The sequence below is a fragment of the Dendrobates tinctorius genome, unplaced genomic scaffold, assembly GCF_039654945.1.
Source record: "Dendrobates tinctorius isolate UK_male_01 unplaced genomic scaffold, ASM3965494v1 ptg000019l, whole genome shotgun sequence".
NCBI classification, from domain to species: domain Eukaryota; kingdom Metazoa; phylum Chordata; class Amphibia; order Anura; family Dendrobatidae; genus Dendrobates; species Dendrobates tinctorius.
The window spans coordinates 89,680,878-89,704,631 of NW_027361687.1; the positions used below are offsets into that span (position 1 = coordinate 89,680,878).

Here is a 23,754-nt window from a genome sequence, read left to right on the forward strand (position 1 = left end):
GAAATGAAAGTATTTTTTATAATATTTATGTCTTCATGTGTGCTATGAAATTGAATAGTTGTTTATTTTATATTTTTACTTTAACTTGACAAATGTAACTTTTTACTTCAGATTTGCTGTTTTTAATCAATAAATACATTTTATAGTACTATTTGACATCCTTTCATCTTTTATTGTGAGTCATCAAATAATGTGCTTTTTTAAAAATAAATTATAAACGTATAATTGAAAGTATAAACTATAAATGTATCTAGAATATTTAATATAAACAGATACAAACCATTAAAAGAATTTTCCTTGCTTGTTTTGCTCTCATCATCCCCATTGTTAATATTGAGCTGAGACAAAAAGTCATCAACATCATCATATCCATTTTCTTGCCCTAGAATAGCATTTTAATATTTCATGTTATGCAGGTGTAGTATTCTTTTTATCCTAACAATATAGCAAAATAAGCTTTGCAGAAAGTCTGATAACACTATGAAAAAGGTTGTAAACGTGCTTTGAAAAAACAGTCACCACAGAAATTTAGTCAAAGTGACACAATAGAACAGCAGTGAGCCAGGGACCGGCCGCAACAGACTCGTTACGCTTAGAAAGCTTAGTCTGGGGAGGTTTGGTGCCGGTATACAGAATATTTAGCAAACACATGAACAATGAGAGACAAAATACAGATGTGTGTTAATGCAAGTTTCTGTAGCGCTACTGCCAGTAGCGACGCTGCATAGGGTACCTTTCTCCCTTTATGCAGGGACACCAGCTTAGTCACTGACCCGGCCCTAAGCGTAGTCCCGGGAAAGCTCCTTCTTTCTGCTTCCTGTGTGTGCACCATGATCCCAACTTTTAACTTCTTAGTGACGGAACAAATTTGCTACTTAATGACCAGGCCAATTTTTACAATTCTGACCACTGTCAACTTATGAGGTTATAACTCAAACACTTTAATGGATCCCTCTGATGCTGAGAAAGTTTTTTTGTGACATATTGTACTTAATGATAGTAGTAAAATTTCTTTGCTATGACTTGCGTTTATTTATGGAAAAAATGGAAATATGGCGAAAAATTTTACAATTTTGCAATTTTGAAACTTAATTTTTATGCTCTTAAGTCAGAGAGTGATGTCACACAAAATAGTTAATAAATAGCATTTCTCACATGTCTACTTTACATTAGCACAATTTTGGAAACAATTTTTGTGTTAGGAAGTTATAAGGGTTAAAAGTTGACCAGTGATTTCTCATTTTTACAACAAAATTTACAGAACCATTTTTTTAGGGACCAAAGCACAATTGAAGTCACTTTGAGGGGTCAATATGACAGAAAATACCCAAAACTGACACCATTCTAAAAACTGCACCCCTCATGGTGTTCAAAATCACATTCAAGAAGTTTATTAACCCTTTACATGCTTCACAGGAACTGAAGCAATGTCGTAGAAAAAAAAGTGTAAAAAGAGAAAATGGACAAAAAAAATGTGTTGTGCAATGTCTCTTGAATATGCAGATACCCCATATGTGGGGGTAAACCACGGTTTGGGCGAAAGAGATCAGAAGGGAAGGAGTGCCATTTGACTTTTTCAACGCAGAATTGGCTAGAATTGAGATCTGATGCTATGTCGCATTTGGAGAGCCTCTAATCTGCCTAAACAGTGGAAACCCCCCACAAATTACACCATTTTGGAAACTAGACCCCCAAGGAACTTATTTGGATAAGTGGTGAGCACATTGAACCACCAAGTGCTTCACAGACGTTTATAACTTAGAGTCGTGAAATTAAAAAATCATTTTTTTCCACAAAAATGATCTTTTTGCCCCAAAATTTTCATTTTCCCAAGGGAAACAGTAGAAACTAGACCCCCAAAGTTGTTTTGCAATTTGTCATGAGTATGCCGATACCCCATATGTGGGGGTAAACCACTGTTTGGGCACACGGCAGAGCTCGGAAGGGAAGGAGCACCATTTGACTTTTTCAATGCAGAATTGGCTGTAATTGAGATAGGACGCTATGTTTCATTTGGAGAGACCCTGATGTGCCAAAACAGTGGAAACCCCCTAATTCTAACTCCAACCCTAACCCACCCCTAACCAAAACCCCAACCACAACCCTAACCCCAATACACCCCTAACCCTAATCCCAACCCTAACTCTAACCCTAACTTTAGCCCCAACCCTAACACTCACTTTAGCCAAACTCTAACCCTAATGGGAAAATGGAAGTAAATACTTTTTTATTTTATTATTTTTACCTAAGGGAGTGATAAACGGGGATTTGATTTACTTTTATTATTTTCATCATTGTGATAGACCCTATCACAATGATCAAAATTAACCAATAGGAAAAATCTCCTATTGGTGCAGGCTGGCAGATCTCGGCAGGCACATTGCGCATGCGCCCACCATTTTCTCCCGGAAGATGTCGGTGGCCTGGGTGTCTTCAGGGGGCATGCAGGATCACCATAAGTACCGGGGGGGTTGGGGGACCCTATTTCTCTCTCTTCTGATGTGCGATCACATCAGAGGAGAGAGAAATTAAATGGAAAATTGGACATTTTTTTGCGGTCGCCATTATACCATTAATAACCGCTATCGCAACACTGGTGTCGGTAAAAACCAACCCGAATCATGTTCTCTGGGGTCTCAGCTACCCCCTGTAGCCGAGACTCTGGAGAAACTCTGACCCTGGGGGGCACTATTACCTTAAACCTCAGGGCCATCAAAAAGCAGCACTGTGGTTTAAGTACACTTAACTGCTGCCTTTAAAAGGCATATCAGCGGTTGTTAAGGGGTTAAATTTCAAGGTGTAAATTTTTACTGCAGATGTTCTGTCATTTTGTTCTTCTTATTCCTTTTGCCTTCATCTTGTCTAAACTAAAACCACATGTTTGCATAGCTTTTGATGTGTGTAGGCGACTACATATTTCTACATTGTAAGTTGTTTTTAGGATATAAATAAATAGTAGAATGGCAGCTCACCCCTCTTGAGACGCAAATCCTTGAGATGCTATAGTGGCCTAAAAACAGGTCGATCAGGACGGTTTAGTCTTTAGCCAAAACTTTAGTAGCAAAGAAAATTCAAGGAAGAAGCAACATCACAACCATAGAGCACTCAAGCGTCATAAAGCAAGAAGGCTCCTGGCTCACGCGTTTCAGATCATGGAGATCCATAATCACAATCTTATGACCGAGAATCGTTATCTGAAATGTGTAATCCTCGAGCCTTCTACTTATTTTGTCATATGAAGCAATAGAGGTATATGATTGTTACTGCTGCTTTTTTGTCTTTTTAGTTGTGTTTTGTATTGTACAAGGTTTTTAATACAGAATAAACTGCTACATTTTAATTTAAGGCGACAAACGATTTAAATTATTTATGTAAACGGAATACTGCAATAATTGTAAAGACTGATTTGTCTAGAAAAAGGTAATTGATGCAAAAGATATTTTTAAAATCACTTTTAAAATGTAATATTTAATCTAAATACAGTGTGAATCTTTATAATAATATCTACAATAAACAGGTAACAAAGTGTCAACATATACAGACCATTACTAGGATTTTCCTGGAATTTTTTGTTGTCTTCTACACGGTCTTTCCCATCAGAATTAAAGGACAATTTATCATCCACATCATCATATTCATTTTCCAGCTCTAGATCAAAAATTATAATGGTTGTTATAACACAATTTCCCCCCAAAAAGTGGATTAAAAGACAAAACCAGATATTTTTACAGTGCAATACAAATTTATTTAAATTGTAAGATTCACTTTAAAGTCCCTTATACTAATCCTTAATTAACCAACAAATAACTGCTGCCTCTCATCCATTACTCTCCTTCCTTTACAGAGAAGCCACCAAAAAATATTAATAACTGCTAGTGAGTGTGTTACTTTACCATATAACAATTTATGTTAATTTAAAATATAATCTTTGGAATTTTCACCCTGGCCAATGGGAATTCACATGTACATTAGCCACCATGAATAGACTTAACCTTTATCTTGTATTAAAGCATCTAATTGGCATGTGCAAAGATCAGGTTTGCTGAAATGACAGGATATATGAGACTAAAATTGTTAGGAAAACTAAAAGTTTTAGCAAAATGTATTTCCAAGAGATGTTCTCATGGCAGGGACAAAAGAATATTTGTAGATTTGTACATATAAATCACCTGTTTCAGGGATGGAGATAGAATGTCACTAAGTTAATTATGCAAATAGATATTAACCAATAAGAAAGACAACTATATGAGTGATTCTATTGTATTCTAAAAGTATGAAAAGTCGATGTATGTTAAACACTGATATGCTAGAAAATGCTTATGATGAATACTTTATTAATTTTACTCACTTATATAGTGCTATCTTATTCCGCAGCGCTTTACAGGCATTATCATCACTGTCCCCGATGGGACTCACTGTCTAAATTCCCTAACAGTATGTCTTTGGAGTGTGGGAGGAAACCGGAGAACCCGTTGGAAACCCTCGCAGACACAGGGAGAACATACAAACTCCTTAGGGTATGTCTCTACGTTCAGTATTGGCAGTGCTATGGACGCGGCTCCGTCCAAAGTGCCGCCAGATTTTGTACGCGCGGTGATTCCGCATGTGTTCATTGAACCATGAGGAATCACTGAAACCTATACATTAGACTGAGCATCTCGGCAAGGTAAATAGACAAGCTGCGGTCTATAAAGACGCACCGCATGTCCGGTTACGCAAGTCTGCCACCTGAGTCTTTGAAGTGGAAATAGGATTTCATAAAATCCTCTCCACTATGCTGTAACATCTGGTAGCTGCGGATTGGACGCTGCGGCTGTGCGCAACATCCAATCCGCAGCAAATACTGAACGTAGAAACATACCATTACAGATGCTGTCCTTGGTAGGATTTGACCCCAGCACTGCAAGGCTGTACTGCTAACCATTGAGCCACCATACAATGCTAACCACTGAGCCACTGTACTACCTTGTCCAGTTGCTGCAAGATAAGAATAAATAATTTAGCCAAGACTTGTACGCCCAAGAATTCTATGTTAAATAGTAAGAAAGGTAAAATTTAACTTTTATTAATTAATGCTGATAAAAAGGTTAACACCTGACCTTGTTAGAAAGTGCTCATGTGCTTTTAGTGTACAAACGAAAAAAAGGACAAAAAATGAACCCAACTTTCTTATCAGTAGTGTGCGGATTGTCTCATTCAAATAAGCCCATGCACCTGTTGCTTTTTTTGATTAAATATATCCCAATGGCTCTGCCACTCTCCACAGACTAGATGTACTCCTATACACCTGTGGGTTCCACAACAAAGGTTATCAAAACCATACTCTGATGCGCCAAAAGTTACTGCTTATTAGTATCAACGCACATTCAACCTTGAACTGAGACATTTAAGAAGCAACCCTCTATGTGTTACACTTCTCATACTGGAAAACCACAGTATTCTCAAAATAGGAATCCTGGCACTTCACAGTCCGGTATCCCTTTAATAAATATGTTTGCAGCAAATTACAGAGTGTATTGGCATTGTTGACCCATATACATTTAAGTCAAAAATAGCACTTATTGTATCGGTCTCACCGGGTATTTGGGGGCGATTCAATCATTTGACAGTGTTTCCCATTTCATCATCTGATAGGCATCCTTTTCGTGGCCTCCCTCCTGACGTGCTTGCCAGACTCATCAGGGGAGCTCTATCAGGGCATATATATAAGGAGCTGCTATAGAGCTGCATTCTGCTGCCTCCATTTTATAGTGCAACACCTTCAGTGGAAGCCTCTGTCTCACTTCTGGTGAATGGAATGCACCCACAGGATTACAGTCATCTTCCAGCTCCTGGAACACAAAACGCCAGCCGGTGACACACACACATCACATCCGGGGTCTGAGCTCACAGCTTTAATACTGACATCATCCCGGTGGTTACCAAAGAAACAATTGGATGCTCTGTCTTCTTCTCTGGTAGGTAAGCAATTACTCGCTCACTCTTATCTTCATTTACTTAGTAGAAGCAAGTGTAAGGAGGAAGCCCAGCTGCAGGTACCTCCATGATGCCTGGTCGGGAACTGTCAGAGCTGCATCCAGTGTTGGTGGGGGGAAATAATGTTGAATTGGACAGGACCCATGACCTGGTAAGAGCGCTGGAAGAGTCAGAGGTTTCCCACTGGTAGAGAGTGGAGACAGGTGTGCGCCCCGCTCTGCAGACACTGAGAGAATGCAGAGCTGAGACTCGGCAGGGGTTACATGAGGGTCCTAAGGGAGCAGGGAGCATGCAGTGTGTCAGGCGCACAGCTAGACAGCGTGAGGTGCTTGCCGTGAAGGATGGGTGCCAGGTGCCGGATCGTGAGCTGTAATCCCTGGTGTGGACATGCATGCAGCAGAGCACGACTTCCGCTGTGTTACCCATGCCGGTGCTCCATATTAATGGACTTGGGCCTCAACTGGCAAAACTCGAGATAACCCATTGCCGCCAGAAGCTTGGTCGTGTGTTGGCGAGTGATGCCTGAAGACTCCATACCAGCTGTTGCTGGTACTACAGCCCTCATCGGACAGTGTGCGGCTGAGGAACATAGGACTCATGATAAGTTTAAAAACAGGACTGTTGTGTTACATTGCAATCTCCTTTGTTAATCATCTGTTGTCTCCCTGAGAGGAGTTTCCCCGATTGTTCTAATCTGAACCCTTGCTCTGCGTTCCCTTTGTTACCTCATCTCAGGACCTGCTTCCTGGGTTTGAGAACACCGACATAGACTATAGACTCTTCACCGACTGGTGCAAACGAAGTTCCGAGAACTCCAGCACCTTGAAACACCGCCCACTCGTGGGACAGAACTCAGAACAGGAGACCGAGTGTTGTTCAGGGAAAAATCAGTCCCGGGAAAATCTGGACTATTGATGGGAGAAGACCCTGCATTGAGTGAAGTGCCGACATGGCTCTGATGGGCCGGTGTATGTACTCCAATCTGAACGAGAAGGAGAAGCACCTACCCAAACAGTTCATCGCAGCATGTCACGGCCCTGTTTGTCACAGGGTTCTGGGGAAAGCAAAAGAGTGCTGGACATCATTGAAGCACCCACTCCAATGGTTCTGGACTGTGATGAGGAAGAGACACTCACCTCCGCCCCAGACTTGAATAATTTGCTGTCCACCGGTCCCAGAGAAGTGTCCAGGCATGAAGCAGCAGAGATGGCAGATTCATTGGACCAAAATTTCTCTCGCCTCCTATCAGTCAACCTGAGTTACGCCTGTTAGAGCCAACGACAGCTGGTGTATCTCCCACTCGTTATGAACAAAACCAATTTATTTGGCAACTAATTATTCAAGGAAAGGAAGAATGTGAGCACTGTATAACTTGATGTGAAGTCAGATGAAATGATATTTGCCAGATAAACGTGGGTTAATACCACGGCTCTTCAGAAGTGCTGTCCCGGCTGGTGACAGACACTCCATGCTCCCCTCTTCCAGTGGCGCGCCATCTGACTTCATATCAAGATATACAGTGCTCACTACTTTACTGGTTCTCTGGAGTCCAGACATCTGCTCAGATTAAAGCTTAAGGTAGTAACTACCCAATTAGGAGCAATCCAATTTATTTGTGTGTATTTTATAGTTCACTACAAGCTAAAGAGGTTAAAGAGCAAAGTTTAATTATTTATTTATTTATATTTTATTGATCACATTGGTGGTGTGTGTTCCTAGTTTGCAGCAAGTGTTCCTCTCTTGTTTCTACAGTTACTAGCGCCACCTACAGTTTATACTAGAGTTTTGATAACCTTTGTTGTGGAACCCACAGGTGTATAGGAAAACATCTAGTGTGTGGAGAGAGGCAGAGCCATTGGGATATATTTAATAAAAAAAAAGATGCATGGGCTCATTTGAATGAGATAATCTGCACACTACTGATAAGAAAGCTGCGTCCATTTTTTGCCCATTTTCTCATTTGTACACTAAAAGCACATGTGCACTTTTTGATGACGTCAGGTGTTAACTAGTGATGAGCGAGCAGGCGCAGTAATGCTCGTTAGTCGCCCAAGTTTCGATGTACTTGCGCCGAGCATTTCCAGGATTATTCGGCGGGAGCTCGAGTCTCCGCCCTGCAAGTTTGGCGCTTTTTAGAGCGCCAATCAACATGCAGTGATTGTCTGGCATGCACTGCAATGCCACAGCCATCTTTGTTGTGGTATTTTTCATGTCGCTTTCACCTAGGGGTGGGATCCTGTGCCTGATGTCACCACTTCCAGCGCCGCGGCTGCTCCAGGGGTCCCGTCGGGTGCTCACGCACATCTCTCGTACTTAGTTCCATGGCTGCACAACGTTGTGTGCTCTTCTCTGTTCTAGCTGAAGCCTTGCCCTCTCTATGGTCCTAAAGGACCTGACCCAGAAGTCCTAGCACTCCTGCACTATATCAGGCTACCTCTTCCTATGGGAGGTGCCTGATTGTTGTTGTGCTTCCTGGTTTGGTCTGCTTGGTCCTTGCGAGGCTGTGCGTTGTTTTCAGGTCCTCTGCCTTGTTCTCAGTTTCTGTACTCTGCCTTGTGCTCTGTTCCTGAACTCTGCCTTGTGCTCCATTCCTGTACTCTGCCTTGCCATGCTCCCAGTACATGCTCCGTGCATACACTCTGCTCTGCATTCTATTGTGCTTCATTGCACACACTCTGCTCTGTGCTCTGTCTAAACTTGCACTCAGGCGAGCTCTCTGCACACGCTCTGTCTAACTCTGTACTCCGGCGTGCTCCTTTGCATCTTTGCATGCACCCTGCTTTCCTCGCACCTAGACATGCTTGTCTGTGCACGCCATATGAGCGAGCTCTCGTGTACCCGCCTTGCACTATCCTGCATCTAGCGCACTCCCGTGTACACACCTTGTATTGTCCTGTACTCTCTGCGCTCCCGTACACTCGACCTGTATTGTCCTATACTGTTGTGAGTTCATTTTTCCCTTCACCATTGAGGTCTGATGAACTCCCTCCTCTGGTGAAGGAAGGTAGTGAGACTGATTACCAAACACCTGGGCAGCTAGATGATAACTGGGTGGCTGGAATTGAGGACTGGATATAAGGCTGCCGGCGCCCTTCTTCCTGGCTGGTGATTCTGTTATGATGAGTCACCGAAGGAGGAAAAAACAAAATACCAGCTAAGTCCAGAAAAACCAGAGAGGTTGGCAGCTATCGGATTGCAGACCCCTGAACCTATCCACAACAACTAGCAGTAGCCGTGGGGGGTTCCTATGGTGCCCTAGACCCCTCGATCACAGCCGGAGAGCTACATAGCCTAAAGACAGAAAGGGGAAAAACTAAACTGCCTCAGAGCAGACCCCAAAGCAATAGGCAGCCCCCAACATATAATGACGGTGAAGCAAGATGAAAACACTAACACAGATAGAAAGATAGGTTGAGCAAATGATGGGGCCCAAGCTAACTACATAGGACAGGATAGGAAAGCTGCTGTCTGCCATCCGCAAAAACCCTATCCAAAATGTGCCAACCGACTGATAGGAAAAACAGGCCCTGAAGTCGCTAGGCTTCAAAAGACTATATCAGCACTCAGGTATATTCTGAAGACAGAGCAAAAGATCAACAGATCAGAGACAAAAATGGAATTCAGCTCTACCCCGGCCGGGGATGGCAGAACTCCCAAAAACAAGGCAAAACAAAAATAAAACTGAAGAGTACAAAGCAGAGCAGAAAAACTTAGCTTTGAGACGCAGGAATCAGACTGGTCTCCAAGAATCTAGCAGGAAAATCACCAGCCAGGAAGAAGGGCGTCGGCAACCTTATATCCAGTCCTCAATTCCAGCCACCCAGTTATCATCTAGCTGCCCAGGTGTTTGGTAATCAGTCTCACTACCTTCCTTCACAAGAGGAGGGAGTTCATTAGACCGCAATGGTGAAGGGAAAAATGAACTCACAACACTATACCCTGCGTGTCCCGGTATCCATGACTTTTGGATATGGGACGACCCCTACTCCATCTTAAAACCACCATAACTACAGTAAACCTAGGCACTAGAATAAATACACAACACATTATTTTGGTTGGCAAAATGGCCACAGCTTTATTTAAATCGCAGGATTAAAACAATCACAGTAGGTGTCAGGTGAAGTGCTAGTACATTGGGATTCCCAAGTACTGTGATATCCCCAGCTGTCTGACATACAGAACCAGGACAGACAGCCATAAAGGGGCGGCACGCACTGGCTTGCCATTCAAGCAGAACCAGTAAACTTTCAGGGCACCAATGACCCTATTAAGCTCACTCCTGTGCTTAACCACTGTGCCCGCCCCTGATTGACATTACCATTACAACGTCCTTGAGGCTGGCCAACAAAGCCGAGCCTGTTCACCACCATGAGGTTTTACATCCTCTATTAGTTAAAATGAGTCTACCTTAAATTGCCTGCAACTTCCACCTGACTCCTAAACTGCCACCAGAGAGGCCATTTGACACCTTAAATGGACTCGACCCCCCATCAACCATGCCTAATAAAGCCATCAACCATTTCTACATGCTATGGAAAGACTGTGCATACAAGTAAGAAAAAAAAAATTCCAGAGCTCCGACAGATTAATTTTATCAATTCCATGCTACCAAGTTATGATCGATAATGCGGTAACTACAGCAAAATAACAGTTGCTAAACATCCTGCAATCAGGATCCCATAATGAGGAATATGGAAAGTAAACCAATAATTAAGGTGTTAGCCATAATCTGAATACCTGTATAATGACATCTGCCATGCCTCAAAAAACTATTATACTGCATGTATTGTAGCCAGCTCTAATAATTCACCAATTCACAGATTTTAGTTCTAGGAACCATTATTTACAGTAGGAAAGAGGAATCCATATCCCAATGGATACCCCAGACCAATTTCTAACCAACTTCAAGGACCCCTCCAACCACACAAGATGTGGGATAAGTGAGGGTGAAAACCATGCAGGTTTACAACCAAGGTATACAACAGGTTAACAATGGAAAATGTCCCATCGTAAGGTCCAGAAATAGACAGAGATGGGCAATCCTGTGTTATATGCTGTAACAATAAATGAGAAGCCGCCTGCTCCTCTACAGCTGTTACAGACAGACTCTAATCCCCAGCTGCGCATAAATGGTAAGAAATATGTAGGTCTAATATAAGCTGCCTGCAGCCATAGGTGTGTGATAGAAAACTGCAAGTTCTGTATCCCAGTCAGTCACTCTACCACATACAATTACAATAAACGAGAGACAGGGCTGAAAACTGGGCCCATGATGTGATTTCCAGAGCAATGTGCAGCCTCACACTAGGAGTGCCCACTGACTGCCCGCCATGTGCTGAGTTATTAGTGCCCACTGACTGCCCGCCATGTGCTGAGTTATTAGTGCCCACTGACTGCCCGCCATGTGCTGAGTTAGTAGTGCCCACTCAAATGTGCCGAGTTACTCCCCGATTATTTATTTTACACATGATAAAACCTAACCATTCAGGCCTGTGCTATCCACCATCTTAGGTAATATAAAATAAGCTCTTGGTGGGTATACTCTGATCATGCAACATACGAGGGAGACAATATAAACAGGATGGCTATATCCGGCAGGACAGCACGTAACATAAGAGGACTAAAGGCAGCAATAGCTACAGAAATCAAGCACTAAGCTGGAAGTCATGTCCAGGTTATATGTACAGCCAGGAAAATGACCTGGAGACACAGGATGTCTATACCCAGCATGATCCGTATATTGCAGAGTGAGGAGTGATATCATGTATACAGACCTGTGGTACAGGTTAAGTATACAGCACAGGAATAGAGCCTTTACACAAATACCACAGATAGTGAGTAACGTGGTTACACTTGATCTGCACACCCAGCCTCACAGTATGTAACAGAGATGAGGTCACATACAGATCATCAGACTCCATAACTGGGAAGGGGGATAATCAGCACACAGCAGGGTCAGTATACAGTGCACTGACATGAAGTGCAGCCTCTCATCATCATACCTATATACCATCCCCCGACTACTCCTCTCACCAGTGTCTCTAATACATGTGACTGTCCAGCTCCACCATAGTAATGGCAGACACTGTATGTGTCCCTGCTCTGTCCTATCATACATAAACCAAGAACTCATGAAGACTCTGTATAATACAGCAGTAAAGTGGTATATCAGAAATGTCTGCAGGGAGGACACACAAAAACTGCCTCTGCAATAAGTGAGGGAACATGGCAGCTACATGAATTTCTGAGGTAATCTTGATCCCAGATATGATGTAGGAGCTGATACTACACTTGTACACACTACACAATGCCTGAGGTGAATGCAGAGTAGTATATCAAACATGTCTGCAGGGAGGTCACACAGAAGTTGTCTCACAGTCTGTGAGGAAAATGTAGCATGCACATGAGGGACATGGCAGCTACATGAATTTCTGAGGTAATCTTGATCCCAGATATGATGTAGGAGCTGATACTACCCTAGTACACACTACACAATGTCTGGGGTGAATGCAGAGTAGTATATCAAACATGTCTGCAGGGATGTCACACAGAAGCTGTCTCATAGTCTGTGAGGAAAATATAGCATGCACATGAGGGACATGGCAGCTACATGAATTGCTGAGGTAATATTGATCCCATACATAATGTAGGAGCTGATACTACACTGGTACATGATGTCTGAGGTGAGTGTGCTCCTATCATCTGTAATGTGAGGTGATAACCCCAGTATTATACTCCCTGACATTGCAGACATGCTTCCTCCTGTTCATCCAGTGCATGAAAGAGGGAGAGAGACAGATATCCTGTTCTATATAAGCCCCACCGTCCTCACAGTAACCCACCAGGCACAGACATACAGTGTTTCTTACTCTGAAAGCAACATCAAGATTTATTCTTGCTTAAAATCTTTACCACTATACCAAAAAAGCTGCAGGAGTAAAGGTCCACCCATCCCCAAGTCATGTCCTCCTCCGCCTATGGCTCCAGTGGTTTCTTGCTTTGCACACTCTTGTACTCTGCACATTCCCTGTTGCTAGACACACTCACTCATGTCTGCTGTGAGCCGGCCACCTGTTGCCAGCAGTCGTGGTACCTTACCCCCTTGGGCTTGCCCTTGACACTCCCTGTACAGGGGTGGTCCTCACTAGGTCAGCTCACCCTGACAGGGTTGGTGCCATGACCCAGAGGGTCCACTCCAGGAGTTGTCACAGTATAATCAGGCCATGGACCCCGCTGGTACTACGGCCTCCGCCCAAAATGAACTGGTGTTCCTACGGGAAAACCAGACTAGGATCTGCCAGAAGGTTCACTCCAGGAGTCGTCACAGTATTACAGTGACTGGCTGGCTGTACAGCATCATCAGGTCTATAAGAGACCTACCGCAGCCCTTCCCATCACAGTCACGCCTGGAATCAGACAGTGTAGGGAGAGCTACTGCTGAGATAGGGTCAGATTTGAGGGTTTATAAATTAGTGTGGGTAATCCACAAATAGAGCTATACCAACAGTCCATCTAAAGACTAATTAAGGGGTATATAGATTGCAGTGCTAGGTAGGCAGGGAAGTGTACATGGCTATATACATATCAGTGCAAGGCATGCAGGCACTGTATGTGTGTATATATATATATATATATATATATATATATTATTGCATACATCTGCTGCTGCCTATTACAGTAAATATATTGACCGAATACACCTAGTCCCAGGTATCAGTGGCTAGGAATAATTTTTTTTTACATCTTAATCCTGATTATTTTATTTCAAAGCAATCCAGAGCCCATTTTTTTTCTCCATTTGCTTGTTGACATTGCAGACTACAGCCAGATCCTTTTCATAGTACAGCGTCAAAGTCCAGCAATTTTAAACGCGTTTGCCTGTCTGAGGCATCACATCTGAGTGCGCAGAAAAATCCTCCCTTTTTTGTGATACTGTAGAATATTTTTAGAGTGTCTTATACAATTTTTTGACACCATTTTGCTGCCAAAAAAATATTTAGCAACAGGGCAGATATTTTACGTTGGGTTTTATCCGCCACACAGATCACATATCATTGCGCTCAAAATTTTGCCATTTCTGGCCTCCATAGAATTTTTTTTTGCGTCATAGCCTACTTATTGACACTATTTTGCTGGCCAAAGAAAAAAAAATTACACGGCAGATACTTGAAAGTGGGCTATCTCCGTCAGACGCCTGATCTATCTGTGGGCTATTTTCCAATGTTGAATTTTCATGCCCTTAAATCACAGAGATGTGGCACACAAAATACTTTATATGTAACATTTCCCACATGTTTACTGTACATCAGCACAATTTTGGAACCAAAAATTTTTTTTGTTAGGAAGTTATAAAGGTTAAAAGTTGACCAGCTATTTCTCATTTTTGCAACAGCATTTTCTTTTTAGCGACTACATCACATTCGAAGTCACTTTGAGGGGTCTATATGATAGAAAATACTCAAAAGTCACACCATTCTAAAAACTGCACCCCTCAAGGTGCTCAAAACCACATTCAAGAAGTTTATTTATTCAGTTGCTTCACAGAAATTTTTTGAATGTAATGAAAAAATGAATATTTAACTTTTTTCACAAAAAATTATTTCAGGTCCAATTTTTTTATTTTACCAAGGGTAAGGGTGTGTGCACATGTAAGTGTTTTTTTTCGCGTCTTTTAAGAATTTTTACCAGCAAAAACGCTTAAAAATCGCTTAAAAGAAGCATCCCATTCATTTTAATGAATTCTGCACTTTTTGTGCATATTGATGAGTTTTTTCCGTGAAAAAAGCGCATTGCAGTAAAAAACGCAGCAAGCTCATTAATTTCGTGGAAAAATCCGCATCTCTAACTATTTTCTATGAGACTGTGGCCGCTCCGGAAAAAACGCATAAAAAGTGCGGTTTTTGCACAAAAAAACACGCAGAAAACGCATGCTCTCTGGGAAGGAGTCCGGTTTTCATGCAGAAATTTTCTGCATACGTGTGCACATAGCCAACAGGAGAAATTGGACCGCAAAAGTTATTGTGCAATTTGTTCTGAATGAGATGATACCTGATATGTGGGAGGGAACCACTGTTGCAGTGCATGGCAGAGCTCAGAAGGGAAGGAGTGCCGTTTAACTTTTTCAATACAGAATTGGCTGGACACCATGTCGCGTTTGGAGAGCCCCTGATGTGCCTGAATAGTGGAAACTCCCCACAAGTGACCCCATTTTGGAAACTAGACCCCCCAATGAACTTATCTAGATGTGTGGTGAGCACTTTGAACCCCCAAGTGCTTCACAGAAGTTTAGAACGCCCGGGCGTGAAAATAAAAAAATCATTTTTTCCACAAACATGATCTTTTGGTCCCCAATTTTTTTATTTTCCCAAGGGTAACAGGAGAAATTGGACCCCATGTGTTGTTGTGCAATTTGTCCTGAGTACGCTGATACCCCATATGTGGGAGAAAACTACTGTATGGGCACACGTTGGGGCTCGGAAGGGAAATAGTGACGTTTTGGAATGAAGACTTTGATGGAATGCTCTGCTCTGCGGGTGTCAAGTCGCATTTAGAGAGCCCCTGATGTGCCTAAACAGTGGTATCCCCCACAAGTGACCCCATTTTGGAAACTAGAACCCCCAAGGAACATCTAGATGTGTGGTGAGCACTTTGAACCCCATGTGCTTCACAGAAGTTTTTTACGTAGAGCCATAAAAATAAAAAAAAAATCATATTTTTTTCTACAAACATGATGTTTTAGTCCCCAATTTTTTATTTTCCCAAGGCTAGCAGGAGACATTGGACCCCAAAAGTTGTTGTGCAAATTGTCCTGAGTAGGTTGATACCCCATATGTGGGGGTAAACCACTGTTTGGGCGCATGGCAGAGCTTGAAAGGGAAAGCGCACCTTTTGACTTTTTCAGCGCAGAATTGGCTGGAATTGAGATCAGACACCATGTCACGTTTGGAGAGCACCTGATGTGCCTGAACAGTGGAAACCCCCCAATTCTAACTCCAACCCTAACCCCAACACACCCCTAACCCTAATCACAACCCAAGCCTTAACCCTAACCCTAGCCCTAACCCTAATGAGAAAATGGAAATAAATGCATTTTTTTAATTGTGTTATTTTTCCCTAACTCAGTGGATGATAAAGGGGGGTTTGATTTACTATTTGTAGCGGGTTTTTATGTTTGGCAGCTGTCACATGCTAAAAGACGCTTTTTATTGCAAAAAAATAGTTTTTGCATCATCACATTTTGAGAGCTATAATTTTTCCATATTTTGACCCACAGAGTCATGTGAGGTTTTATTTTTTGAGGGACGAGTTGACGTTTTTATTGGTACCATTTTCGGGCACGTGTCATTTTTGTATCGCTTTTTATTCCGATTTTTGGGATGCAGAATGAACAAAAACCAGCAATTCATGAATTTCTTTTGGAAGGGGTCGTTTACACCGTTCCGTGTGTGGCAAAATTGATAAAGCGGTTTTATTCTTCAGGTCAGTCCGATGACAGCGATACCTAAGTTATATTTTTTTTTATATTTTTGCGCTTTTATACAATAAAAACAATTTTATATAAAAAATAATTATTTTTGCATCGCTTTATTCTGCGAGCTATAACTTTTTTATTTTTTCACAGCTTACGCTCTATGGTGGCTCGTTTTTTGCGGGATAAGATGACGTTTTCAGCGGTGCCATGTTTATTTATATTCATCATCTTGATCGCGTGTTATTGCACTTTTTGTTCAGCGGTATGATGTTAAAGCATTGTTTTTTGCCTTTTTTTGAAGGGGTTCACTAAAGGGCTTAACTAGTGGGACAGTTTTATAGGGCGGGTAGTTAAGGACGCAGCGATACTAAATATGTGTACTTTAATTTTTTTTATTTACAAAAAAAGAATTAGGGAATATTTTTTTTATTTATTTTGGAATTTGTAAAAAATAATTTTTACACTTTTTTTTTTCTTTTTTACATTGTCCCAGGGGGGGACTTTACTATATACAGTTGTGGCCAAAAGTATTGACACCCCTGCAATTCTGTCAGATAATACTCAGTTTCTTCCTGAAAATGATTGCAAACACAAATTCTTTGGTATTATTATCTTCATTTAATTTGTCTTAAATGAAAAAACACAAAAAGAATTGTCCTAAAGCCAAATTGGATATAATTCCACACCAAACATAAAATAGAGGGTGGACAAAAGTATTGGCACTGTTCGAAAAATCATGTGATGCTTCTCTAATTTGTGTAATTAACAGCACCTGTAACTTACCTGTGGCATCTAACAGGTGTTGACAATAACTAAATCACACTTGCAGCCAGTTGACATGGTTTAAGGTTAACTCAACCTCTGTCCTATGTCCTTGTGTGTACCACATTGAGCATGGACCAAAGAACTGTCTGAGGACTTGAGAAACCAAATAGTGAGGAAGCATGAGCAATCTCAAGGCTACAAGTCCATCTCCAAAGACCAGAATGTTCCTGTGTCTACCGTGCGCAGTGTCATCAAGAAGTTTAAAGCCCATGGCACTGTGGCTAACCTCCCTAGATGTGGACGGAAAAGAAAAATTGATTTCAACGCAAGATTGTGCGGATGTTGGACTAACATCCAAACAAGTTCAAGCTGCCCTGCAGTCCGAAGGTACAACAGTGTCAGCCCATACTATCCGTCGGCGTCTGAATGAAAAGGGACTGTATGGATGGTAGGAGTCCCAGGAAGACCCCACTTCTTACCCCGAGACATAAAAAAGCTTGGCTGGAGTTTGCCAAAACTTACCTGAAAGAGCCTAAAACGTTTTGGAAGAATGTTCTCTGGTCAGATGAGACAAAAGTAGATCTTTTTGGGCAAAGGCATCAACATAGAGTTTACAGGAGAAAAAAAGAGGCATTCAAAGAAAAGAACACGGTCCCTACAGTCAAACATGGAGGAGGCTCCCTGATGTTTTGGGGTTGCTTTGCTGCCTCTGGCACTGGACTGCTTGACTGTGTGCATGGCATTATGAAGTCTGAAGACTACCAACAAATTTTGCAGCATAATGTAGGGCCCAGTGTGAGAAAGTTGGGTCTCCCTCAGAGGTCATGGGTCTTCCAGCAGGGCAGTGACCCAAAACACACTTCAAAAAGCACAAGAAAATGGTTTGAGAGAATGGTTAAATGGTTTGAGAGAAAGCACTGGAGACTTCTAAGGTGGCCAGCAATGAGTCGAGACCTGAATCTCATAGAAAACCTGTGGCGAGATCTAAAAATGGCAGTTTGGAGAAGGCATCTTTCAAATATCAGGGACCTGAAGCAGTTTGCCAAAGAAGAATGGTCTAAAATTCCATCAGAGCATTGTAAGAAACTCATTGATTGTTACCGGAAGCGGCTGGTCGCAGTTGTTTTGGCTAAAGGTTGTGAAACCAAGTATTAGGCTGAGGGTGCCAATACTTTTGTCTGGCCCATTTTTGGAGCTTTGTGTGAAATGATCAATGTTTTGCTTTTTGCTTCATTCTCTTTTGTGTTTTTTCATTTAAGACAAATTAAATGAAGATAATAATACCAAGAATTTGTGTTTGCAATCATTTTCAGGAAGAAACTGAGTATTATCTGACAGAATTGCAGGGGTGTCAATACTTTTGGACACAACTGTATAGTCAGATCGCTGATCTGACTCTTTGCACAGCACTGTGTCAGATCAGCGATCTGACAGGCAGTGCAGGCGGCTTCTCCCTGCAGGACCAGAAAGGCCCCCGCGGCCATCGCAGATCCAGGGGCCTGCAGGGAGGAGGCCCTCGGAACAACACATCGCGTTGTTCCGTGGGTCTCAGGGAAGCACTCAGGGAGCCCCCTCCCTGCGTGATGCTTCCCTATGCCCCAGTACACCGCCATCATGTTTGATCATGTTTGATGCCTGAAACGCTCTCTGCTCACAATCAAAGAAGTGGCATTGCAGGCTGAGCATGATGAGATGGGGCAAGGAAGCATACGGGGTGATTACACACAGCCCAGCCTCATGTCATTCCATCATGGATTAGTTGACAATGAGGAAGAGGAGGAGGAAGAACAGGAGCTACTTTCATGCGCTATAGACGGTACTACAAGCACAACTGTCATACCGTCTGTTGAGCATGGATGGCCTGAGGACAGGAAGAAGGAAGAAGAGAGCATGGTCAGTCGTCCTCTTGGTGAGAACATGGAAGTCTTGCCTGTTAGCAGTCTGCCACGCATGGCTGACTTTATGTTTTGCTGCCTTTCCCATGACCCTCTTATTGTCAAAATTTTGTCTGACAGTCATTACTGGTTGATGACACTTCTAGACGAAAGCTACAATGAGAGCGTTAAATCTCTATTTCCAGAGGCAGACAGGTGTACTAAAATGTTGCAGTACCAGAATGCCCTTGTTGCAGAATTATAAAAAAAAAAATCTGAAAACGCTGGTGGCAGAGGTCACAGTTCGTTGGACAACCAAGGAGTACAGGTGAGAGAGACAACTCCAAGCCATCAGAGGCAGGGGAACACTGGCAAAGTCCTGGGAGAGTTTTCTTAGACCCTCTCATCGCAGTGGCCCTGACGCTTCAGGTACTATCACAAAGAGTGCAAAGTTTTGGAAGATGGTGAGGGAGTACCTTCCTGACTGTACCAACATCCTCCAAGATTCCTGAGTGCCTTTTAATTATTGGATCTCAAAGCTGGATACGTGGCATGAACTGGCTCTCTACGCCTTGGAGGTCCTGTCCTGTCCTGTCCTGTCCTGCTGCTAGCGTTTTGTCAGAGCGCGTCTTTAGCGCCATTGGTGGAATTATAACTGATAAGCACATTTGCCTGTCAATTGAAATTGCAGACAGGCTGACTCTTACAAAAATGGACAAGGGCTGGATTGGGCCAGATTTCTGTATACCACTGCATGATCAGTGAGACCAAACCTCAAATCCTGTGTCTTTTTTGGAATGTATATACCCATGAACCTCTTCACACCCACACGTGGGTGTACGCTTCCTGATTTTGGCTATTTGCTGTTATCCTCTTGCTTCTCCTCATCCTCATCATCCACCATCATCATGGTGACCGTGGTCCATGATGCAACAGCCACTAGAAATTTTTCCAAGGGTGTTTATGATGCCCGTTAAAAAAATGTTTACACTTTATGTTGAGGTGTCCCCCCAGGGGACAATGTTTTTCAACCTATACACTTAGTGTATGGCCATTACAAGTATAGGAGACCTGCTCCTGTAAACTGGGAAAACAGTTTTAGTAGGCCATCCTCCACGTCTCTTCCAACACCACCACTAATTCACCAGGGTAATCGTGATTCATGATGCAACAGCCACTATAGTTTTTTCAAGGGAGTTTATGACGGTTGTAAAAAATATTTTCACAGTAGGTTGATGTGTACCCCCTAGGGTGAAATGTTTTACTTCGTGTATGGGCATCATAAGTATAGGAGACCCGCTCCTTTAAACTGGGAAAACATTTTTCGGAGAGCATCCTCCACATTTCTTCTTTGGGGGATTGGAGTGTGTGCAAATTTTGGGCAGACCTTGTTTTCACTTCATGGGAAAATTTTAGGCCAGTACATGTGTTCAAAGGCTTATTGGGGTTCGTGTAACTTTGGTGCAGGGCAGGCCTTGCATTCAATGCATAAGCAAACAGTATGGGAGTATCAAATGAATAATGTGAATTTAGTTTTTCTGTGGCCATCCGGTACATGTGTTCATAGGCTTATTGGGGTGCATGTAACTTTGGTGCAGGGCAGACCTTGCATTCAATGCATAAGCAAAAAGTATGGGATTACCAAATGAATACCTGGAACTTTGGTTGCATGTGGTCATCCATGATGTCTGTTCAATGGGTTGATGGGGGTGTCCAAATTTTGGGCAGCCCTGTATTTACTGCATATGCAATAACAGTATAAGGGACCCAATGTTTAATAATGGGAGCAACAAAGCATAGCATGCTGATGGCTCTCTAAAAATAGTGGAGCCCGACTGCTGGCCCTATAAAATAGGCTTTGTGACTTTCATAGTCCCTCCTTCATAAATGAAACATGATGTGTCTGATGATGTTTCATACACCACATGGCCCAATAAGGTTGTAACTGTTAAAGTGACATTTCCCATTGAACACATTTGTTTGTTTGAAAGCAATGCTAAAGTTGAAAAATGTATCAAAAAAGCTTCGTGTGAATATAGCCCAAGTAGTGGAGGAACATTTTTGTTTTGGGTTATTCATTTTGCCTTATAGAAAAGTCATTACCCTGTAAAGGATGTTCCTTAACATATTTCCCAGGAAAATCCATTTTGGTTTCGTCTTTGAATGTTTCATTTTGTGCCTGTAAAAATGACGTAAGATTCAGACAACATTGTTCACTGCTATTATCTGGGAGTCAGGAATGCTTCCAGGGGTCTTCACCATGATGTCCCCGTGTCATTTCAGCACTGTTTAAATCATTTTCAGATGTTTTTAGACTCTAAAAGGACCCCTGTGGAGGTCACGGTAAAAGTTTTCCCATAGACTTACATTGGGCTCATTGTTCGGGTCGAGTACCTGAGTATTCCTATTTGCTCGACCCGAGCAATGGGCACACGAGCATTTTATTGCTTGCTCATCACTAGTGTTAACCTTTTTATCAGCATTAATTAATAAAAGTTAAATTTTACCTTTCATGCTATTTAACATGATAAGAATAAAGAACTTACTTGTTTCAGATGACACTGTGCCTGGGTGAATACACTTTTATAACAAAAGTAGCCCAATTGTCCATTGTGGAAATTAAAAGAATATTTTTTTCTTTTTTAAAAAAAATTGTTATAAAAAAGCCAAAAAAATTTAAATACATGCAACTTAGACATCTGATTTAAATATATAATTACCTTTCATTCTTTTACTACTCTACCTAAATGTAATAAAATCCCTCATTTATGTTTAAAACCCATTAATTTCTGGCCATACAGACACTGTCCTATTAAATGCCATCTGTCACCAATGCCTACCTGTTCAGATACAACTGGACTCAAGTACTATATCACCCAGCACGTCATAAGCATTCCAAAACAGCATTTTCCTAATCCATGGGCATTCTCAACATTGAAGTTACCAATGCTCTTGAAGGTGTGACTGGAGGTGGGCCTTTGAAGGACATGAATCGCTAGTTGATGGCCCTTATCAAGGTCGCAACATTAAATCCAACAGCAACCTACAGTGGAATCTATCACACTTTAGTCCAGTCAACATTTGTAGAAGGTAAAAGACATTTTAGACTCATGGCTTCATGCAGACCTACTAGAGAAGGACTCAACAAAAATCTTATTCTTATCACCAGACCTCTAGGAAAGCATTAGTTGTCAAATGATACACAGTCCCCAAGTTTCATCAACTGTAACCCTCAGCTTGTTAAATTAGTTAACCCCCACCACTATAACAGGTCACCGATAGCATTACAGAGTGTTATTTGGCTCTCCCTGCTACACAATGCAACATCTAAAACATGTATGAGGTGAAAGAACCCTAACAGTATGTGCCCATTGAGTCTTTCACTGAATTTTTCATGTGGAAACTGAATGAGAAATTTAAGTTTTGAGAAGTTGAGTTTTTGAGTTTTCTGCTCCGTAGCTATTTGCCCACTGAGTATGTTTTTTTAGTTGTTAAAGCTGAAACAGGATAAACTCTCAAAAACCTTAAAGGGTCTACTTAGTTTCTTCTAAAGCACTCAGCAGAAAAACTCTGTGTACACTGCTAGTTTCTGCTACAAAGACTCCTAAAAAAAACTCAATGTGAAAATACTCTGTCTATGTATACATGAAGGTTTATGAAGCATTACAAAAACATGAGTTTGTTTGTTTTTTTAGCAAAAACCTATTGAGGAAACTCCTTTTTGGCAGAGTTTTTGCTTTTCCTGAAGCATTTAATGAAACAGTTTTGAAGTAGCTTGGGAGGAGTCTTCTTGTAGCATTCCTTACAACGTTTTTCTTAGACAGTGGCTATGTGCAGCAAAAACTAAACAAACTGAGCGTAAGTGTGATGTTTTCGAGGAGAATTTGGAGAGATTGCTCTCAGTTTCTACTGCATAATAACTTCCTGTGCACATAGCCAGTGCCTTGTTCATAGAGGCTTCCACTGGGATTTACTAAAAAAAAGTGGCATGCGCTCTCTCATCAGGCACTTTTCCCATCCTTTGCTAGGAAAAAAAACATGAATTACAAGGGTTTTCCAGGAGTCTATGATGCTATTCATAAACAGGATTTGAGAGGTTTCAAAAACTCTTCAAAACATCTAACACATCTTCTCATGTCTCCACTTGTGTTCCAAGATAATAAATATAACAATATATAATTAGACTTACCAGATTTGTGAGATTGTTCGTTTTTTCTTATCAAGTTTACGTGAACCTCTTCATACACTGGTTCAGAAGTTCGAAATGGGTGAAGAAGAGCTAATATAATGTTAAATAAAGCAAGAATACTAAATTTAGAATGAAGTCTATTTTAAAATGGAAATAAAACACTGGAATTGCCATGAAAATAGAAATTAAAAAAATAAATTAAAAAAAAGTAACACTTTTTTTTTAATGTACTAAAGATGACTATTTGCACTGTGTATATTTGTACCTAAGGTCCTGATAATCAAGACTGACATTTTGCACTCCAGTCTTGATTAAATGTGTGAATTAGTAAAGTACGCCAAATTCATTAAGAGGCATAACTACCACTCCACAAAGAGATGCGGAAAGTTAAAGACGTGGTTATGTGTCGCCAGCATGGACTGGAGCAAGGCTGATGCTATACTAAATACCCTCACATACATGATACCTATCTCACGGTA

The 23,754-nt window shown here is 41.7% G+C and overlaps 1 long non-coding RNA gene across 1 annotated transcript; it reads right to left on the reverse strand.

The window, feature by feature from the left end:
• Nucleotides 1-279: 279 nt before the first annotated feature.
• On the reverse strand, nucleotides 280-23,367 carry LOC141082753 (uncharacterized). Its single transcript, XR_012230576.1, has 3 exons — nucleotides 23,276-23,367; nucleotides 3,544-3,648; nucleotides 280-382 (listed from the first exon to the last, which is right to left on the reverse strand). It is a non-coding gene; the product is annotated as an uncharacterized lncRNA (long non-coding RNA).
• Nucleotides 23,368-23,754: the final 387 nt, after the last annotated feature.